Below are 5,388 nucleotides of genomic sequence, written 5' to 3'. Positions count from 1 at the left end.
AGCCAGGGGGCCGGCGGGTGGGATCACTCTTTGTCATGGTGGGCTGTCCTGTGCATTGTAGGATGTTGAGCAGCAACCCTGGTCTCTCCTTACCAGGTGGCAAGAGCATCCTCTCCCCAGTTGTGACAACCAAAATTGTCTCTCGACATTGATGAATGTCCACTTGGGGCAAAATTACCCGGGACTGAGAATTCCTATCCTAAAGGTTGTTAATTCACAGGCCAAATAAGGAGACAACTAATTCAAAAAATCAACCAAGAATATAAAAACTGGATCACAGGTATTTTCAGAAACAAGGGCATTAAAACTGCCATCTAAGAAAACATAAATAAGCATAATAAACATAAGAAATTAGCAAGATGAAATAAGAGTTAAAAATTCAAAAGCGTGGGGGCTGGCCCAGTGGCTCAGCAGTTAAGTGCACCTGTTCTGCTTCAGTGGCCTGGGGTTCTCCAGTTCAGATCCCGGGTGCGGACACGGCACCGCTCGGAATGCCATGCTGTGGTAGGCGTCCCACATATAAAGTAGAGGAAGATGGGCACGGATGTTAGCTCAGGGCCAGTCTTCCTCAGGAAAAAGAGGAGGATTGGCAGCAGTTAGCTCAGGGCTAATCTTCCTCAAAAAGAAAAAATTCAAAACCATAAATGCAGTCAAATATTAATTAAGAAAAGATATAGGGCCAGCCCCAGTGGCCTAGTGGTTAAATTCAGCACACTCCACTTTGACAGCCCTGGTTTGGTTCCCAGGTGGGGACCTACACCACTCATCAGTGACCATGCTGTGATGATGGCATATATATATACATATATAATAGCTGAAATAAAGAACACACTACATGAGACATGGTAGAATGGACACAACAGAAAAATAAATTAGAGAAGTGGAAGAAAATATTGGGAAATGGGGCCAGCCGGTGGTGCAGTGATTAAGTGCACACGTTCCGCTTGGGTGGCCTGGGGTTCACCGTTTGGAATCCCAGGTGCGGACATGGCACTGCTTGACAAGCCATGCTGTGGCAGGCGTCCCACATATAAAGTAGAGGAAGATGGGCACGCATGTTAGCTCAGGGTCAGTCTTGCTCAGCAAAAAGAGAGGAAGATTGGCAGCAGATGTCAGCTCAGGGCTAACCTTCCTCAAAAAAAAAATTAAATTAAATTTAAAAAAAAACTGGGGAACTTTTCTAGAAGCGAGAAGGTAGGAAGAATCTAGAACCAACATGAGATAATAGGTTCCCAAAAAGAGGAAAAAATAAAAAGGGAGAGGAGGAATATTCGAAGAAATAATAAAGGTAAATTTCAAAAGATTAAAGATGAAAAACCTCTCAGATTGGTAGGGTTTTTAAGGCCAAACAGGAAAAAAATCTATACCTAGTCACAAAACAATGAGTTTCAAAAATACCTAAAACAAAGAGAAAAGAAAAATTCAAAAACCTTCCAGACCCATCGTTTCCCCAGGAAGGCAATAAGGCTTTCCAGCGGTGACACTGGGTGTGGAAAGACAATGAAGCAACACTTTTGAAGTTGAAGGAAAGCAAAGTCAAACTATAATTTTCTGTGCAGCCAAATAGTCATTCCAATGGAGATTGTGTGCGGAGCACATTCTCAATTAGACAAGGCCATTTATAGGCATGAAAAAAATGATGGAAGATCTTAATAAATAGCACAGAACCTTGGATGTATCTATCTATTTATCTATCATCTATCTATTTATCATCTATCATCTGTCTGTCTATTATCTGTATTTATATATTGAGCGTCTACTGCGTAAACATTGTACTAGGTCTCAAGCATCAGCCTAAATGCTGACGTAGTAAATAAAACAAAGGAGCAGATGTTACAGAGCTTGCGGTGTATCCTAGTAAAGACCAACAATAAGGAAATAAGCAAATAAATGTATAATATGTGTGATGGTGGTAAATAATATGAATAAATATAAATCAGGCTCATAAAGGTTCTCAAGCAGGGCAAGTGTGCTTCCCAGAGGACACTGGGCAATGTCTAGAGATGTGTTTGGTTGTCACACTAAGAGAACCTACTGGTATCCAGTAAGGGGAGGCCAGGGATGCTGCTCAGCATCCTACAATGCACAGGGGAGCCCCCTAAGACAAAGAATGATCTGGTCCAAAGCGCTGGAGCTGAGAGACTGCTGTTGACGAACTCTAGTGATGGGAGTGGGATTTTGACTGATACAGCACAGTCGGAGCAGCCTTCTCCGAAGCCCTGAGAATTGCATTGAAATTTAAACCAAGTGTGAGGGTCAGCCATGCCTGTATCAGGGGCAGAGCATTCCAGACAGTGGAGCAGAACCTCATGAACTAAATCTCAAAGCAGAAGTGCATTTTCTTGCAAGGTCGCTGGGGAGTGGAATGAGACAGGGAGAGAATGTCTGGAGGTGAGATGGGGTGCAGAGGAACAAATCCTAAAGGGCCTTGAGGCCATGACAAAGGAGTTGAATTTTTATCCCAGTGTTCTGCAAAGCCAGTGGCAGATTTTTGAGAGGGGAAGCAAAATGTGTGGCTGATGTCTTAAAACAGCACAGTTTGGGGGCTGTGTGGAGGAGAGCCAGCAGAGGCCAGCAGAGGGACCATTTCTGAAGCTGTTGCAACTATCTGTGAGAGATTAAGAAGTGGCAAAATGGAGGGGGTGATGAGTGGTCAGATTCTGAATCTGTTTTGATGGTGGAGTCAATGGGATTTGTTGCTCCATTGGACTTTCAATGCAAAAGAAAGATGAGTCAAGGATGACATCAAGTTTATGTGGCCAGAAAACCAATATTTTGAGTTGTTTATTGAGAGAGACAGGCTTGGGAAGACAAGTTTATCAGTGAAGGTAAAGAGATTTTCATGGCTGCCCTAAGTCTACAAGGTCTGTTAGACACTCAAGTGGACCTTTGAAAAAGCACTTGAATGTCTGAGCTTGGAGTTCAGGAGAGATGTCAGGCTGGAGTGAGTGAGTGGCTGTCATTGGAGTATAGACATCACAAAGCCATAGTAACAGAAATAAAAGATGACGAGTGTTGGCGAGGTTGTGGAACAATTGGAACCCTCGGACACTGTGGATGGGAAGGAAAAACAGTGCAGACATTGTGGAAAACAGTACCGAGCTTCCTTAAAAAATGAAAAATAGAACTGTCATATGACCCAGAAATTCCACTTTTGAGTATATATCCAAGAGAGTTGAAATCTGGATCTCAAAGAGATATCTGCACTCCTGTGTTCATTGCAGCGTTACCCACAACAGCCAAGAAGTGGAAACAACTCAAATGCCCATTGATAGATGAATGGACCCAAAAAAAGTGGTTTATACATACAATGGATTATTATTCACTCTTAGAAAAGAAGAAAATTCTGCCTTCTGTGACTACATGGATGAACCCGGAGGGCACTATGCTAAGTGAAATAAGTCAGACAGAGGAAGACAAATATTGTATAGTATCACTTATATGTGGAATCTAAAAAAAAGTCAAACTCATAGAAAGAGAGAGAAGAATGGTGGTTGCCAGGGATGGGGGTGGGGGAAATGGGGAAATGTTGGTCAAAGTGCACAAGCTTTCATGTATAAGATTAATAAGTTCTGGTGACAATAGTTGATAATACTGTATTGTATACTTGAAATTTGCTAAGAAATTAGATCTTAAGCATTCTCATCAAAAAAAATAAATAAATAAACAGGGGCCGGCACCATGGCCGGGTGGTTAGGTTTGCAGGCTTTGGCGGCCCATGGTTTCACCAGTCCGGATCCTGGGCACAGAAATGGCACTGCTCATCAGGCCATGCTGAGGCAGTGTCCCACATAAGCACAACCAGAAGGATCTACAACTAGAATATGCAAGTATGTACTGGGGGGCTTTGGGGACAAGAAGAAGAAGAAAAGATTGGCAACAGATGTTAGCTCAGGGTCAATGTTAAATAAATAAATAAGGTAAAGATGAGAGGTGATGGGTGTGTTAATTAATTTTTTTTTGAGTTAATGATAGGTTACAATCTTGTGAAATTTCAGTTGTACATTAATGTTTGTCATTCGTGTTGTAGGTGCACCACTTCACCCTTTGTGCCCACCCCCCACCCCACCTTTCCCCTGGTATCCACTAAACTGTTCTTGGTCCACATTTTTAAATTCCTCATATGAGTGGAGTCATACACAGATTATCCTTCTCCAGCTGGCTTATTTCACTTAACATAATTCCCTCAAGGTCCATCCATGTTATTGCAAATGGGATGATTTTGTTCTGTTTTGCAGCTGAGTAGTATTCCATTGTATATATATACCACAACTTCTTTATCCAATCATCTGTTGATGGGCACTTAGGTTGCTTCCATGTCTTGGCTATTGTAAATAATGCTGCAATGAACACTGGGGTACATAGGACTTTTGGGATTGCTGACTTCAAGCTCTTTGGATAAATACCCAGTAGTGGGATGGCTGGATCATATGGTAGTTCTATTTTTAATTTTTTGAGGGATCTCCATACTGTTTTCCATAGTGGCTGCACCAGTTTGCATTCCCACCAACAGTGTATGAGGGTTCCTTTTTCTCCACAACCTCTCCAACATTTGTTATTATTAATTTTAGATATTTTTGTCATTCTAATGGGTGTAAGGTGATATCTTAGTGTAGTTTTGATTTGCATTTCCCTGATGATCAGCGATGATGAGCATCTTTTCATGTGCCTATTGCTCATCCGTATATCTTCTTTGGAGAAATGTCTGTTCATGTCTCCAGCCCATATTTTGATTGGGTTGTTTGATTTTTTGTTGTTGAGTTGTGAGAGTTCTTTATATATTATGGATATTGAGCCTTTCTCAGATACATGACTTGCAAATATTTTTTCCCAGTTAGTGGGTTGTTTTTTTGTTTCAATCCTGTTTTCATTTGCCTTGAAGAAGCTCTTTAGTCTGATGAAGTCCCATTTGTTTATTCGTTCTATTGTTTCCCTTCTCTGAGAAGGCATGGAGTCCAAAAAGATCCTTTTAATACTGATGTCAAAGAGTGTACTGCCTACGTTTTCTTCTAGAAGCCTTATGGTTTCAGGTCTCACCTTTAGGTCTTTGATCCATTTTGAGTTTATTTTGGTGAATGGTGAAAAAGAATGGTCAATTTTCATTCTTTTACATGTGGCTTTCCAGTTTTCCCAGCACCATTTGTTGAAAAGACTTTCTTTTCTCCATTGTATGCCCTCAGCTCCTTTGTCAAAGATAAGCTGTCCATAGATGTGTGGTTTTATTTCTGGGCTTTCAATTCTGTTCCATTGATCTGCGCACCTGTTTTTGTACCAGTACCATGCTGTTTTGATTACTGTAGCTTTGTAGTATGTTTTGAAGTCAGGGATTGTGATGCGTCCCATTTTGTTCTTTTTTCTCAGGATTGCTTTAGAAATTCGGGGTCTTTT

Source organism: Equus quagga, chromosome 13 (assembly GCF_021613505.1).
Source record: "Equus quagga isolate Etosha38 chromosome 13, UCLA_HA_Equagga_1.0, whole genome shotgun sequence".
NCBI classification, from domain to species: Eukaryota; Metazoa; Chordata; class Mammalia; order Perissodactyla; family Equidae; genus Equus; species Equus quagga.
Note: the sequence above shows the minus strand (reverse complement) of the source record.